Source organism: Anastrepha ludens, chromosome 3 (assembly GCF_028408465.1).
Source record: "Anastrepha ludens isolate Willacy chromosome 3, idAnaLude1.1, whole genome shotgun sequence".
Lineage (NCBI taxonomy): Eukaryota > Metazoa > Arthropoda > Insecta > Diptera > Tephritidae > Anastrepha > Anastrepha ludens.
The window spans coordinates 30962064-30979860 of record NC_071499.1 but is presented as its reverse complement, the minus strand read 5'-3'; the positions used below and the strand labels follow the sequence as shown (position 1 = coordinate 30979860).

The 17797-nt window shown below is 35.2% G+C and overlaps 1 protein-coding gene across 2 annotated transcripts in view; it reads right to left on the bottom strand.

The window, feature by feature from the left end:
* LOC128857302 (solute carrier family 41 member 1) overlaps window positions 1-17797 on the bottom strand; it is a 109952-nt gene that overhangs the window by 57163 nt on the left and 34992 nt on the right. Inside the window, exon 1 of one of the 2 annotated variants that reach the window (XM_054093000.1) lies at window positions 10193-10510. The exons of the other annotated variant lie outside the window; for it this stretch is intronic. The gene's annotated coding sequence lies outside the window, so the exon portion shown is untranslated. Of the gene's footprint in view, window positions 1-10192; window positions 10511-17797 lie in introns of those variants that run through there. 2 annotated transcript variants of the gene reach the window in all.

Here is a 17797-nt window from a genome sequence, read left to right as displayed (position 1 = left end):
ACTAAATCCCAACCTTTATGGATGTCTCAAAAGTGGTCATTGGAACAGATTCTTGTAGATTTTCTAAGCAACTCACTCGGAGGGGGTGGGTTCTTTATATTTATAACTTTAAAAATAATTTACATATAGAAATCCATTCTTGTATGGCCGATCTTTAACTCCTGGACGCTGCTACGACTACTAACATGCCGGTCAACTTCGATTATTTCTGTAATTTTGTTGAAATTCGATGGAAAATCGACGATGGGAATGCCTGAACGGAATCGACGAAATCAGTATCGGCATCATAAATATCGTTCACATTGTCAGCGGCCTGGCTTACATTTTCGTCTTTATCATAGAAAAACTGTTAAATGTACCGAATTATCTCTTTTCTACACACAGAAAATTTAATATCGTTTTGGTGAATATTTTCGAAGTTATACGCAAATTTGAAAAGACGTTTCAGAGTGCTTGAAAGTACAAGGCCGGAGAGGCAGCGCGTTTTTCTCAAAATGGAGTTTTCAAAGTCGGTGACCAACATTACTCGAAAACGGCTCATCGGATTAGTCTCAAATTTTAACTCGAGCTTCTTAAATATGTATTTTTTAGTAATTAATCGAAGGTTTTTCCCGCCGACAAATATGTATATTTTTTATAAATAATTTAAGCCGAAATTTTGGTCAAAAATTATTATTTTTTTTTTTTTTTGAAAACCCGCCATTTTGTGAAAAAAATTTATTTTGCTTATTCTTTCGATTAATTACTAGATTTAACATTACTTTAACGATTTTTGTTTGGTTTTTTAATTTCAGCGGATCCAGCTCAGAGATATAGTGGCCACCGCAAAATGTCTTTTTTGAAAGGAGCTCCCGGAGATCGGCTGTAACTCCTTTCCAAATAAATATTTTTACTAATACTAAGTTTTCAAATACATTTAAAGGTAACATAATATGTGTACAAATTTTTAGATTAATAAGTTTAAAAGTTTTCTCAGAAAAAATTCTGGAAGATTCGTTTTTTTCGGACTTCTAACTGTATATAACCTCTTAAACGATTCAGAACGATTTTTAAATGTTTTTTGCTTTTTTTTTGTTTTGCTGTTCATGAAATAAATAGTATTTACGTATGGAGCTAAAGAGCCGCAGCTTCAAATCCAAAGAGCCGCATGTGGCTCACGAGCAGCAGGTACCTGACACCTGGTCTACGCGATATGCTATAATATTTCATTTTTATTTATAATATACAATTTGTTTTTTTTTTTGTATTTCTGGCGGTGTGATTTTTTTATTGACGCATTTTGTATAATACCTGTATAATTATTATACTGCACTGTTATTAAACTTTCAAAATGATTTTTTGCTAAATTCCACACATTAATTAGTATTACTTTTTATGCAAATATCCGGCGACAAAATGCAAAAATTTATATGAATTTTTATAACACTAATTTTCGGCATTTTGTATTCTAAAAAGCTTTCGTTAGCAAAAAATGCATAACGTTTATTAGACTTTCGTTGACATTAAATTTAAAAACATGCATGCATATACATAAACATACATACCTACCCACACACATACATAAAACTACATAAGTACATTTAATAATGCAAATTTTTACTTACTAAATAATAAACAAATTATCCGAATTGATCACTTGATTAACGATCACTTCGGATCACTGTGAATTCAATGATCGTTTCACATTGGTACCAATTTCTTTACCCAAATTAGAGTGCAAATCAAATTGTGTACCGGTTGTTATTTGACAAATAAATTCGTGTATTTGCATTTGAAGTGGACTTTCGTCACTTGGTATTTAGCGCTTCTCAGCGGAAAGTTATTGGCAGTGGCTAATCGGGAGTGGCATAGAAATGCTATAAAAATATTTACTTGAATCACTGTCATAGCTGAACAATTAGATAAGTACGTTTTCTACTTATACTTTTCAATATTAAAAAAAATAAAATAAAATAAAAAAATAGCTACATAAATTTTATTGTATTGCAATAATCAGTTTTTGTTTAATAAGATAGTAAGCGAATACCGTAGCACTGCCACTTCGCCACACTTAAGTGAGCGGTTATGACGTCAATCGATTGGTTGCCTTCTTTTCAAGAGTTAACTCTTGAGTTTTCAATAAATAAATTTCCCATTATTTACGCAAGTTGTTGCCCTTGAACCTTTATCTTTTTTGGCAAAAATGCTTTGTGCTTAATCAAATACTGTCTTAAAAATTATCACGTTTCACTTTCTTGCAAAAATATACTTTCTTACTGAAATTCGAATACTACGAATTTAAAGGACCTTTGCCGAAAATAGATAATTCTATCGTTCGGTAGCGTCAGCTGCAAAGCACACTGTGCGCAGTGTTACCGTTTTGGCTATTTTTAACCAAAGTTGGTTATTTACTTCTCTTCACAAGTATTTTGGTTATTTGCTTATTATATTTCTGAAAATTGGTTAAATCTCACAAAAAAGCATAGTTGGCATTTTTTGGCTACGTTATGAAATTGCAGCCGCCGTAGCGGAATGTTGGTTGATGCCTGACTACAATTCAGAATTCGGAGAACGTTGGATCGAATTTCCTGAAACACCAAAATGTAGAAAAAGTTTTTTCTAATAGTGTTCGCCTTTCGGCAGGCCTTCGAGTGTATTTCTGTCATGAAAAAACTCTACATAAAAAAATATCTGCCATTCGGAGTCGGCCTCTCCATTTGTGGATCAACATCAAGACGCTTGCCGCAAATAGGAGGAGGAGCTCTGCCAAACACCCAAAAAGGGTGTAAGCGCCAATTTATATATATATATATATATATATACATATGTATTTGTATATGAAACTGGGCATTTTCATTTCACACTTTGGTAACATTTTTGTACTTCGAATTGTATCGCATCGCTGTGAAATGTATTATATATCCAATGGTTAGCAGAATAGATTTAAAATTATGAACTCCTGAAGAATGGTTTAAATTTTCAATTTTTAACTAATATTTCTTTTTTATTTCCTTACAGTAATTTTTTTGTGATAATTTCTTTCATTTTTTAACCCTAAGTATGAGGCACATAAATATTTGTTGAGTGATTATTTTTTTGTTGCAAATACTCTTGCACCTCTCTGCATGAGTACATAAGAATATAAAAAAAAAAAGATTTCCGACTGAGAGTTTGGTTATTTTTATGGTAATCCTTATTTATCACTCGCGGCAACACTGACTGTGATTATGAAGCACGCAATGAGAGCAAAGGATTTTCTAGTAACGGTCGCTCCTTGACAGGCAATGGCAATTCTAAGAGTGCATTTCTGTTCTGAAAAAACTCCTCATAAAAAACCATCTACCGTTCGAAGGCGCCATAAAACCGTAGGTCCCTCCAATTCTGGCACAACATCAAAACGAATAGGAGGAGGAGCTCGGTAAAACTCCCAACAAAGGATGTACCCGCTAATTATACATATGTACATACACGCATAGTTTTTTTGTGGCTTTTGGTGCTATAGTTACATTTAAGGGGTAAATCTCTAACTCATATTTATCTGACATTGAAAGCTCGTGTGAGCTCGCGCTAGTGAGAGAGCCAGTGATAAGCATCCGTGTCAAGCGGCCTAACAGGCAGAGTTCAAAGAGGAGCCAATATGATTTGTCAACTCTTACTCTCGTAAACTGGTTGAGAATCGAAGAAAACTCAAAATTATTCATTGAGTATTCTATATACATATATACATAGTTTATAAGTAGTAATACATATGTATGTATATTTGATTCTTACTTCCTGTATGGGACATGGGTTCTACATATTTTCCGGCCTCACGGCCTCACTAGGCTTAACTAAAAATCCACTATTCTGCGCAACTATTCTGAAAGCTGGTAATGTTGGTAACTAAAATCAACTATTTTTATTTTCATTGCCTTAATTAATTTTACCTCACTTTAAATATAACTGCAAACTTTAAGCGTCTTGTATTAGCATTTAAATATTATATATCGTAGCGAGTGTTAAAAAAGATTTAGAAAAACAGGTTTATCGGCATGATAAAAAGAGATGAGAGAACAGCCGTTATTAAAAATAAAAATAAATAAAAATAATTGGCGCATAGACTTCTGTTAGGCGAGCATGGCCAAACCTCCTCCTATTTGTGGTATGCGTCTGGAAATTGCTCCACAAACAGCCGTTATTAGTTCCGAAATATAAACCAATTATTTTAATTAAAACAGTTGAATTCAGAGGAATTCTCAGGAGCACAAAATGTATCATTTTTTGGAAAAGCTTTGATTAAATTTTTGGAGTAACTGTGCATACATAAGCATTTCAGCATTTTTATAAATTTTTCTTCAATAATTCATCTTTTTATATATTAAATATGTAGCTACAAAAATAATTTAAAGCTATTTTAAGCAATTTGCAATGAATTTGAAGGTGTCATTTAAATTTTTATTAATGTTTAGATTTTTACCCAGTTTCGCAAAATTTTAATTTTTTTTATTTTCCGATACGAATTTAGGAAATTCAAGTTGATAATAAATATAGCGAATTATGGTATACAAATATTAATGTGTTCAGATGATTTGTGTTAAAGGTGTATAAGCGTGTTGAAATTAATATTATCGTCGCCTGTGAGTTACAGCAAGTTGCGTTTTTCCCTCACAACTTCATATGATTAACACAGAGGGGTCAATAAATTTGAGAAATGGTAGTTAGTCGCACATTTTGATATGCACTAACATGTCTCTCCACCTATAAAGCTGGTTATTTACTAGTTATCAAAAGTACCGCAGTCACTAGTCTCGCTCTCCTCTTAACAACGGCCGTCCACTCGCTCTCAGCTAATCAGTATAATAATAATAATAATAATAATAATAATAATCCATACAAGTTTTCGTTATGGAAAATAATCAAGTATCTATTAGACTTTTGAGTTTTGGTAGGAAAGTTTTTAGCGTTTAAAAAGTATGTACTCGAAGGCATTAAGAAAATTCGTGGAAACCATTAATATGAGTACACGGTTTAAGATTTTATGAGTTACAAATGCTTAAGTGTGCTATGTTTAAAAGAAAAAAAAAAAACACCCAAATAAATATGATTTGCTAAGTTAAGTTAGAAAAAATAGACACAGCAAAATAAATTTGATTTGCTCTCAAACAAATCCGTCTATTTTTAGAAACATTGAACTTCCGCAGAATGCAGTTCAAATACGCACATGTGAAAAAACAACACCAGCAATTTTGCGCTTGTACATACATATATATACATACATACATCCGCATTAACATATTTACACACATACAGTAGAAGTAATTCACGTGTTGCCAATCCGACAACCAGACACAGTCAACCAACAATACATACATTAACGCCGGCAACAGTGGCGTCAGTGGCGACAGCGGTGGTTTCAGCAACGGGCAATGCCCATTCACTGTTCATTTGCACTCTCTCAAGCACTCCCGCACTACATAACTGCACATGAGTATGCAAACAGACAATGACAATAACTCTTACTTACGAGTACAATATTCTTATAAGAAGTGCTTTATGCATTTAATTATTGCATTTTTGTGTTTTATTTTCCACAGAATTATACACTGCTTGCATGTGAATTTGCAGTAAGCAGGCAAAAAGGGGAAAAGCAAGCAAGCAAGCTAGTAAGCAAAAAAATAAGACACACATGCACACACAACGAATTATTTTGAAAATGATGACGTTTGGCGTTTTGATGGCACATTCGTATACATATTCTATTATGTATATGTCTGCCGGCACGCACGCGCCGAAGTGTAGCTATTAAGTTTATGCATAATTAGCAGAAAATGAAAATGAGAAACAAAATAAAGAATCAACATCGAGTTGGCGCTTTTGTTGAGGCGGGTGGCGACGTGACATGATATGTTATTGCATACATATGTGTGTATGTACAATAGTACGCATGTGCTGTGTGTATGCCAAAGAAGTAACGGCATATTGTACGAAATGTTTATTATTCATATGTTGGAGTATATTTTGCACAAAATTTAAAACATATATATAAAAATATTGTACTAACACAATTTGTAGCTTTTTAATATTAGCATTTTTGCAAATGTTTACATTCGTTTGTTTGGCACACTTCAAATAAAAATATTCTCATAATTATTGTATTTTTAGGCTGTTAAAGGGGTGTACGTTGGCTAATTTGACCTCACTTTGAATGTTGCTTGGGTTGCATTGAACTCGTTTGTTTTGATTTTTTATAACAATTTGTTCTATTTCTATTTCTACATTTATAATTCCATTCATTTGCACGCAATCAATCAGCGTACGCTACAATGCGATAGGTAAAAGCGCGCACGCATGCGCAAAGGCGCTTTGCATGCCCAATTAGTGCGATTGCCGGCCATAAAGGGTATGCATAAAGAAAAATATTACTAAATTGTTCTGTTGTATTATTATATTTAAGTGTTGCTTTTTATATCACCGTGCTTATAACAACAATGTTTAACCTTTGTTAATTTGTGTTTAATTTATACCAAATTCCAAATTCATAGTAAATAATTAGTTTTTATGAATAGCAGGCTTTTGTTAGAAATAACACTTTGCGATAGCTGAAAATAGTGAATTGCACTAAGCACAGGCGTTGTTTAAGACCTTGAGCGGTAGAACCCAATGGGCTAGTCAGTTTAAGTGTGTGCTTCGTGAGCAATTTTTATTAAATGAATCTTAAAAACTGTTTTATCATTTAATCAAGAAGCGAGCAAGCTTTAATTAAGCAAGCGTGATAAAATATAATATGTACTTCTAACTTGGGTTCTAGCTTTCTCAACTGCCTGACAAAGGTAAATTTAGTAGTTTGGCAAAGGTGGACTAATGGTGGCAGAGCATGGTGAAAAGATTTGTAGAGGTGTACTACCTAGCATACCGTTATTCGGCTCTGACCGAATTTGACAGATATGCCGACGTCATTCGTTTTGTGTTTCACGAAGCTAAAGCTAATTTTGTGAAACACAAAACGATTGACGTATAATCGATAGTTCCCCTCAAACAATTTGTATCTCCCCATACCTAACGAACAAACCTGGTATCATCTATCATCCTTGGTGGCAGACTCTGGGAAATTTCTCAATTTGAGGGATATTTTGAGACAAAAATTATTAAAACAGAAGAAGAATTATAAAAAGAGAAGAGATTAAAGGGATTTTCCTGTAACACAATCATCGATCCATAATTGATCAGAATTCATATAAGAATAACTGTTCATGGTGCTCACTTGTGCTGCACTCTTAATCAATATTTTCATTCGTAGTGTACTACGATGACAAGTACTCGTGTACACATCGATAAGAAATGCATTCAAGATGCATTCGAGTTTAATTTTCCGTGAAAATCTTATTAAAAACTTTGGAATGTCCATATGAATATTTATTTGCCGCTAATGATTCTAACTTTGGTTATGAATGTGAAAAGATTAGGTAAGATTAACCTGGTTAGCAATAAGCCACGCATAGACCTTTTGGTCACTAGCGATACCAAATGGAGATCGACCTCTATGAATACTGAAAGTAGACTTCATGTCAGCGCTTTTGGCGAATCTAAGTAGAGCTGGAGCTCCGCTTTTGAGACGTCTTCCAGACCCTCAAACAGTGGGGCTTCCAGGCATTTTAGTCGCGTTTTTAATAATGCCAGACAAACGCACAGAAGTAGAACGCCAAGTTTCCTCAACATCCTCTCTGCATTTCCTGCATTTGTCCGTGTTAGCAATCCCTTTCTTGTACGCATGTGCAGCCAATAGATTATGACCTGTTAGCATACCTATGATAGTTCTGCAGTCCTTTCGCGACAGCGTAAGTACGAATTGAGTCAGTTTTTTGTCGTTAGTTCTACACATGACTTTTGCTGTTTCGCATGTGGTCAGATTAGTCCACCTAGCTTCCACTCGCCTTTTCATGTGGCCATCCATTTTGTTATATATTGTATTTAGCGGTTTTGGTTTGTCGTTCTCTTGTTCAAATGGTAGTCTAACAACACTTTTTGCTATCTCTCTGCTAGCTCCGCGGCTTTTTCCTACAGCATAAACTTCCGCTTGAAAAATACTGCTGTGGTCTGGCTACTTGATAGGCTGCCTTATCCCTAGTTTTGAGCAGTAAATACCCGCGCGAAAAAATCTTGTTAAATTTAAGTTTGATGCATAGAGTTGTATTCAAAGAAAAGCAATAGCGAATAGCTGTTTGCAACTAAAGAACATGTATGCATACATATTATGCATAGATATTTAAGTGTTTTCGCGGCAATGTGGACTCTTTGTGAATTTGAGGGATTTTTTTTTTGCGAAGCGGTTCATTGAGTAATTTTCCAATTTTTGTGGTAAATTTTACTCAGAATGTCCGGCATCACTAGGCTTAACTAAAAATCCACTATTCTGCGCAACTATTCTAAAAGCTGGTAATGTTGCTACTAAAATCAACTATTTTTATTTTCATTACATTAATTAATTTTACTTCATTTTAAATATAATTACAAACTTTAAGCGTCTTGTATGAGCATTTAAATATTATATATCGTAGCGAGTGGTAAAAACGATTTTGAAAAACATTAATGTGTTTATCAGCATGATAAAAAGAGATGAGAGAACAGCCGTTATTAAAAATAAAAATAAATAAAAATAATTGGCGCATAGACTTCTGTTAGGCGAGCATGGCCAAACCTCCTCCTATTTGTGGTATGCGTCTGGAAATTGCTCCACAAACAGCCGTTATTAGTTCCTAAATATTAACCAATTATTTTAATTAAAATAGTTGAATTTAGAGAGATTTTCAGGAGCACGAAATGAAAAAAATTTTGGAAAAGCTTTGATTTGATGGACGCATTTATTGTGGCATTCCTTGGTAAATATGCCACAAAATGTTTGGATTGCTTGAAAGTGGCGTTCAATTGTTGGAAGTTCACTTTTTACAAAAAACAATATTTGAATACTTTTCTGTGCTCTTACTTTCTTGACTGACAGGAAACTCTAGGCAAATGTAAATTCTGTTTCAGATGGCAATGATATTCGAGTTAGAAGCGTCTGGACAGAGACAGCACGCCCTACCAACGACCTGGCTTGCTATAAAAAAATGTTACAACATACATTTTCGTTCTTCATTGCCTTTTTTTGAAATCTTGTTTGAGAATTCGAACAAGTTAAACAGTTTTTTTTTCGGTTCTTATTATTATTTTTATTATTAATATTATTGTGAATAATTAATTTATTGCTACTATTTGTATTATTATTAATTATTTCAAGTTTAAAATTTTTTTTGAGTTCTTATTATTATTTTTATTATTAATATTAATTATTATTATTATTATGAATACTAAATTTATATTTTTTTATTATCGTATTATTATTTTGAATAATTAATTTATTGTTATTTGTATTATTATTAATTATTTTAGTTTTGACAGTTGCAGTTATGAGTATTCGGCCACTCAATCACGCTACATTATTCTCTTCTTTTATTAAACTGGTCCGTGACTGCAGTGAGGCAAATTTTAACGCATGAACTATATTTAATTAAATCGAGTAATTTGCTTATAATCACAATTTACTGTTAAAACTAAATCTTAGCTCGACTGTTGAAGAAAGAAACTCAAATTATTTGAGACAAAACAAAACAAAAAAAAAACCGTAGAAGTAGGCAAAAATGGTTATGCGTATATGAAAGTCACAGAACCAATTTATGATATCGTTAAATTTTAGAATAAATTCTAAAAATAGCCACATGGTCATTATGATAATTTTTGTGATTTATTTTATTTTTTTTTTTTTTTTTGGTTTGGTAACCTTTCAATGTGCATTTTTTCTACTTTTTTGTTTTCGTTTTTTCTTTAAACGTATATTAAAGGTTAGCAGCGCGGCCTTTAGGCTGTCAATCGTCTTTGGGTCGCTGAATTTTCAGCCAAGTTCGCCCTCGACGTTTGCGACTCGCCTGGCCAGTTAAGTGGCCAATACGGCCAAACATGTCTGAGGTGCTGTTGAGCGATATAGGTTTTTTTTATTTTGTTTCAATTTGTTTCTTCAAGCTTGACTCTTTAAACATTTGTGTACCAATAAGCAATAAAAACACTTAACACAATTCAATTCATTTCAACTCAACAACTTTTGAATTTTTTTTTTTTTACTCTTTTCGTCTTCCAGCAAAAATATGCAAAATTTATGCACGTGTCGACTTATTAAGAAAATTAAAAAAAGATGTCTGCTTACATTCAACACAAACACTTTGGAAACTTAAAATTAAATAATAATTTTACTAACGCATAAAATTATACTTAAGCCACGTTAATTATTTTGGAATTTCAAATATTCACTCAATTTATTTAAATTTTAACATAAAAAACGCTACACCATCAATTAGTTATTTTGGTATATGCATTCAAAAAGTTTTGTATCTACGCGTATCGCACAACACTCAACGAATAGAAACTCGTCTAAACGGAACCGAAATTTGGTCGAAATTCGAATTTTTGAAATTTCAACCGTCTTAACCGTTCACCGGGATATCGTACACTGAGTAGTCGATGGCGGCTGACACTCGGTATTATAATAAAGCACTAGCAGCGATCGCTATAACTTTAGCTAGAGCCCAATAAACGACCAACAATTCAATCAGCCAACAAATCAACGAGCCCAGCCAGCCAGCTAGTCACCTCTCCAGCTGTCGCTCAAAATTATCACACATTCACATACATACATACACCCACACACATACATCCATGCCCAACGCACGAAAGTGGCAAACGGCGAAACAATTAAAGCCGCAAATCAACGAAAATAAAAATGAAAGACATCAACTTAAAACCTTATAAAAGATGCAACAATAACACTCAACAAGCAATTCGAAAAAGCATTTCGAAAAACATATCGTTCCACAGTTCGGCGGTACGCATTACCTGAGCACAGCACGGATGTATGTAGGTATGTATATTACATCGTTTACTCGAAAATTCACGACTCGACCACTCACTCACAACTTGGTCGTGTGCTCGTAAGCACCTGGCACCCAACAGGTTGATTGCATGTATGTGTATGTGTTAACTCTCTCACATCTGTCTCACTTATCGATCTCGTTGGTAGTGCTGCTGTTCGGAAATCTTCATTTAATCAGTGATAGTGGTCGCCGCTGATAAGAATCATGAATGAATGCATGAATCATTACGGATTTTAGTTCATTAACAAAGAAATCGCTGGTGGTTTGTAATGTTATTGTGGCGAGACAACAACACACAAGTACATACATACATACATGTTGTAAAAGCTTACGTAGTAGTCGCAGTCAACGTTAGCGTTGACGTTGACGTCGAAGTTAACGGTGTCGACACCAAACACCTGTATGGTTCACGCTATGAGAACGCAAACACACATAATCTCACCAGCAGAAAACTCTTTAACTGACTACGCTCTCTTCATTCTTCCGCGTGTTTCTACATTTCTCTTTTACCCTACTTATCGACGATCACTGACCGTTGAAGCTCACTCCTGGTTTTTGCTTTTGTTTTTACACTTAATCTAGTTTAATTAACGACAATTTGCCTTTTGCGATTTCTGTGATTCCACTTGTTTGCCTTATCTTAAGATTAATTAAAAGATATTACATAGCGGCAAAATGAAGAGCGTTAAGAAAGTATGAAAAAGAAGTTATCAAGCCTACTATATACACTCCGTTTCATAAGCATACAACCACAATTGATATCAATGCAAAATACAGTGAACCATAATTTTAATTGCTTTCACTTAATTACTTTTATGATCTAATTTTGTTGTTCAAAAAAAAAAAAAAACTATGATGGACTTAAATTTTTCTATAGAAAGCTCATTATTTCATTGTTTGTATTGTATTTGGTGAAGACACCCGAACGATGACTGATTTTCGGTGGTGTTAGCCGCTGCATACTAATAATGAAATTCATCGGCTTTTTAATATTATATCAATGCCTGCTATATCATCAGGCGTAGCAAAGAGATAAGAGCCAAGATATTTAAATCTTAGCAGTTAAGGAGTGCTAAGTGCTGATATGAATCCACCTCATCCTCCATACAACTGACGCAAAAAGGACTCGAAGTAATGCCGAGTCTCGCAGCATGCATACCTCGCGGCTAGTGTCCTGTAAGTTTACTACTATACATCCCTCCAGTTTTCAGGAGCATTTTGAGAATCTTAAAAATTAAATAATAAAAATAAATAATTGGCTCGTACACTTCTGTTAGCTGTTTGGCAGATCTCTTCCTATTTGTATCGTGCGTCTGAATGTTGTTCCACAAATAGATTAAGCCGACTCCGAACGGTAAATAGTTTTTTATGGGGAGCTATTTCATGGCAGAAATACACTCGGAGGTTTGCCATTGCCTTGCGAGGAGAGGCCGCTTTTAAAAAAATCTTTTTTTTAATTTGGTGATTCACACCTACTGTAGGTTTAGATTTCCAGACAATCGCATGGCAGTCACGCAGAGACCCATTCGGTGACGGTAATTCAAATACCTACGAGTATTATAAATAGAATGAATGAACATCTGCGTTTGGGTGTAAAATAAGTCTCCTTCTCTCTTAGCTTCACAGTATGTGGTGGACCATAGCTTCATCAACAATACTTCTCCAATTTAGTCTCTCTCTTGCCTCATTTCTCCAATTACGAACGTTCATCCCTTTTAAGTCTGCTTCTACGTCATCAAGCCATCTCTTTCTTGGTCGGCCTCTCTTTCTTCCGCCAATTGGCCGCAAAGTAAACACTCTTTTTTGAATTCTTTCCTGCTGTCTTCAAGCCGAATAGGACCGTAGATTCTTCTCATTATGGTTCTTTCAAATCGCAATAGCTGGTTTATATCATTAACTTACCGATTTCATTAACATTTCATTAACTAAGATTTCAGAATTATCTATAGCTATATTGTTGGCATCCATATTACGTGCTGAGCGAAGCAAAAACTTAGTTTTTTCGGCGTTGACATTCAATCCTATAATTTTTACTTTTGTTTCTAGCAGCCTGAATATGCGAATTAGTTTGTTTTTGTTTTTTGCGATGATGAGAACGTCGTCAGCATAAGTCCATGTGATCCGGCCATTAACTTGCAGCTGTTGAAAAGGTTGAAAATCAGAGCGTCTGTTTAACACCAGACAGGATCTGGAAGGATTCAGACATTTCGCCTTGTACTAGCACCTTGCTAGTAGTATTATTCAACGTGCAGAGAACCAGTTCAATCAGTTACAACAAATCAAACGCTGGTTTAAAATCAATAACTTGGCAGAATATATCGAAATTTTTTTCAAAACTTTACCAGGAAACCTTGATCAATTGTCGATCGATTGCTTTTAAAGCTACACTGGTGTTCATCTGTTATTTCATCAGCATAGACTTTGATACGCTCGTACACAATGTTTGTGAACACTTTGTAACCAACGTTCAATAACGGTATTCTTCGATAATTTCGACATTCAGTCTTATTGCCCTTCTTATGTATTGGCACTATTACACTTGTTGGCCATTTATTTGGTATTTTATTATTAGGTGCGGAACTAAGTTCTCGCTGTTTGTCAATAGATGCCGCCAGCAGTGTGTGCTAATCGATTCTAACATAACCTAAACGTCATAAACCAAGCTTAGACATATCGTAAACAAACTGCTTCGACAAATTAGTGATTTTGTTTTGGTATAATATACTTTTGGTTTTGTGAAAATGCCTGATTTTGTGCCGAATAATCGTCATTTGCGGAAAGTGTTGATTTTTCTCTTTCATTCGAAAAACATGACAGCTGAAGCGCATCGAGAGCTACAAAAAGTTTATGGAGATGCTGCTTTAAGTCAAACAACGTGCCAAGATTGGTTCCGTCGCTTCAAAGACGGTGATTTTAATGTTGATGACCGTCCTCGTGAAGGAAGGTCAAAAACCTTCAATGACGTTGAATTGGAGACATTGCTCAATGAGGATCCGTGTCAAACGCAAGAAGAGCTTGCTTCAGTATTAGGAGTTACCCGTCAATCCATTTCCAAGCGATCGCATGCTTTGGGAATGATTAAGAAACAACGAACTTGGGTTCCTTACGAGTTAAAACCAAGGGATGTTGAACGTCGTTTTTTTGCCTGTGAACAACTGCTCCAGCGGCAAAAAAGGAAAGGGTTTCTTCATCGCATCGTGACAGGTGATGAAAAATGAATTCATTACAGCAATCCAAAGAAAAGAAAGTCATGGGGACTTCCTGGTCATGCATCTACGACGTCGCCTCGGTTAAATATTCACGCTGCGAAGGTTATGCTATGTATTTGGTGGGACCAAGTTGGTGTTATTTATTATGAACTGTTAAAACCAAGCGAACCATCACTGGGGATCGGTATCGACTTCAATTGATGCGATTGAGCCGAGCACTGCACGAGAAACGGCCGCAATATGCGGAGAGGTATGAAAAAGTGATTCTACAGCATTACAACGCTTGGCCTCACGTTGCCAAACCCGTTAAAACCTACCTGGAAACACTGAAATGGGAAATCCTACCCCACCCGCCATATTCTCCAGATATTGCGCCGTCCGATTATCACCTGTTCCGATCAATGGCACATGGTCTAGCTGACCAGCAGTTCCATTCATATGAAGACATCAAAAAATGGCTTGATCCGCGGATAGCCTCAAAAGATGAACAGTTTTACCTCGGCGGTATACGAGATCTACCAGAAAGATGGGAAAAAGTAGTAGCCAGCGATGGACAATACTTTCAATGCTGCACTTGTAACAATTTTTTCAGAATAAAGTTGTATTTTCATGAAAAAAACAGCGAGAACTTAGTTGCGCGCCTAGTATTTTCGCAAATGCTTTTTACAATAGAATAATAAAATATAAAACAATAAAATACAATAATAAAATATAAAATAAAATAAGTCGCAACTTTGAATAATGCAAATATTTTGGTACTCGTAAAACCAACAGCCAAAGCAAAAATAACCTTGTTATTAGCATATTTATTTTCTTTTGATATTTTCCGCCCTTTACACATTGTTTATGGTTATAAGCCTAAATATTTATATATATGTATATGCGTGACCAACCAACAAATCAGAGGAAAATCACTCTATTTTTAAAAGCTACAATAAGTTTCATCAAGGTTGCCTTGCTCGAGGTATGCAGAGTAATTAAAACATAATTAAGTTCCGGACTAAAAATAACTTCTAAAGATTAGTCGCTTTATTTTTACTTAATTTCACTTGAAGTAGCTCAAAACAATTTGCTTACATATAAACATTTTTTAATTTTTATTATTACATTTTTGGTATTTCAAAGGAACGCCCTTGCTGGTGATTCTTCTCTTCCTCCTGCTTGGCTTCGAAAATCATGTACGTAGCCTCATAAAGTAACATAATTTACAATGTGGATAATGTGTAAATAATCGTGTCCCAATGAAACAGTTTTGTAAGAACTTGAACTCTTACAAAAGCAACACAGTAGAAAAGTAAGCAGCTGCGTGAATGAGTTAATCGATATGTGGCAAATATTACATTTTTGCCCTTATCAGGCAATCCAAAATTCACCTTGAGTTTGAAATGAATTTAACGAAAATAACAAAAACAAAAGTGGAAAGCGGAAATGAAACACTTCAGTTGGAAATATTTGTGTGAACACATAACATATCTGGCAATAATAAAGTTTAAGTAGCTTGAAATATACATATCTACATACACACTCACATGCATATGAATGTAATATATGTTAATCCAGAAGGACATAAACTCTAAGATCAAAGACCCACATATGTAAGTAGAAATGACGCAGATAATACCAAGTCTCTTATTGAATGTCTATATCTCAGCTTACCACCACTCGAATCTCATTGATTGTACGTCTGCGAATGCGTGACTTTCCCTTCAATCTCATCCGAATATACTTCGCTATCGGGTTGATATGAGTAGCCAGTTACAGGGCATTACGGGAAACTATAAGGTCAATGAGTTGTCTAGGCAGAGCTTTCTTTAGGTGGTTTCTTCGCACATAGAGTGTTAGGTGGTTCCCTTTGTTGGTTACCTGTAGGCTGCTCTTAGCACTGGCATGTAAACTCTTACTAAAGTCCAGATGAATCAGCAGCAATCGAGCAACCGCATTGTTCATTGTGAGCGCTTAACAGGGCACTGTCCATTGGAAATCCATGCCGTGTGTCTCAACATAGCTGCGCGTCGCTTCTGCGCCTTCGGGCACTAAGGCTCACTTATCTTCCCACTCAATGACTCAAAAAAATGGTACACAAATGGTTCCAAAACGCTCCAAGGAGTAGGAGCAGGAATAGTGGGGCCTAGCCAAGCACACAAATCCTTAACACTAAGTACAGATACCACAATTTTCCATGCGGAGCTCCTCGCCATAATGGAAACAGTGGAAATCATATACAAAAGAGGGTTAGAGAAAGTAAAAATTAAAATACTTTCAGACAGCCAATCGGTTCTCCGTATGTAAGTACGGGGAATGTTTATGCTGCTACAACAACAACGCACTGTTGAGATTAACGAACGAGGAACCCATCCTCAGGTAAATGAAACGCAGAAATGGCACTGGAGAGAAGAAAAGTGCACGCGCCAATTATTTATTTATCTATTTTTAATAAATTCCATGAAATGAATAGTCATCATCATTAGCTATAATGGGTTCACATCTTGGATTTCTGCGCAAGTTGTGTAGGTAATTGGTTTCAAATCAGTCGAATATGCCTTGATAACTTCGCTTTATCATAAACACGAATGTACGAGTGGTATAAAACTTTTGCAGAGGGCCGAGAAGTCGTGAAAGATTTGCCCCGATCTGGTCGTCCATCAACGTCTTCAACGGATGAAATCGTCGACAAAGTCAAGGAAATGGTGTTGGAAAACCATCATTTAAGTTTAAGAAAGGTAAACAACAACAAATTCCACTCCACTTACGCCCTTTTGAGTGGACAGAGACCATTAACGAGAATTCGCTGAAGGAGCTGAAGAAGATCTCTTCAAACGCCTTTAAAAGGTGCTTTGATGACTGGACTAATCGCATATTTTGAAGGCAACAAAATAAATGTTGATGATTAAACAATTATTTTGAGTTTTATTGAACACTTCCCGGTACTTTTTTGACGGAATGTATGTAGGCTTTTTTTCACAGTTTTTCTACAGTAAAGTTAAGACGGCGGCCGTCGTGGCCGAATGAGTTGGTGCGTAACTACTATTCGGAATTTAAAGAGAGAACGTCGGTTCGAATCTCGGTTAAACACCAAAATTAAGAAAAATATTTTTCTAATAGCGGTTGCCCCTCGGCAGGCAATGGCAAACCTCCGAGTGTATTTCTGCCATGAAAAAGCTCCTCATAAAAATAACTGCCGTTCGGAGTCAGCTTGAAACTGTAGGTCCCTCCATTTGTGGAACATCTTCAAGACGCACACCACAAATAGGAGGAGGAGCTCGGCCAAATACCCAAAAAGGGTGTATGTGCCAATTATATATGAAGTCAAATTTAAAAGAAATAGCCTGGGACCATTTTTCAGATATTTTACTAAGATATATGTAATTCCTCGACTTAAGCAACAATTTTACGGAAGCGTCATATTTAAGCAGCAATTTTACAATTTGTTAGACTTGCAGAATGAACAGCAGTTACGTCTGCATGAGAATGTGCAATTCAGTAATTAACCTGCTGCTTTAGGTAACGTAATGTAAATATGTGTAAGTATATTGTCGTCATCAATAAGAAACACCCTAAATGAGGCTACAATTAAATGACAGACAGTGACTTTGTAAATGATGACGCGGATATATGGAATGCACATATTTATGTTTTTATATGTATAATGCATGGAATTCTCAATTTTCTAGT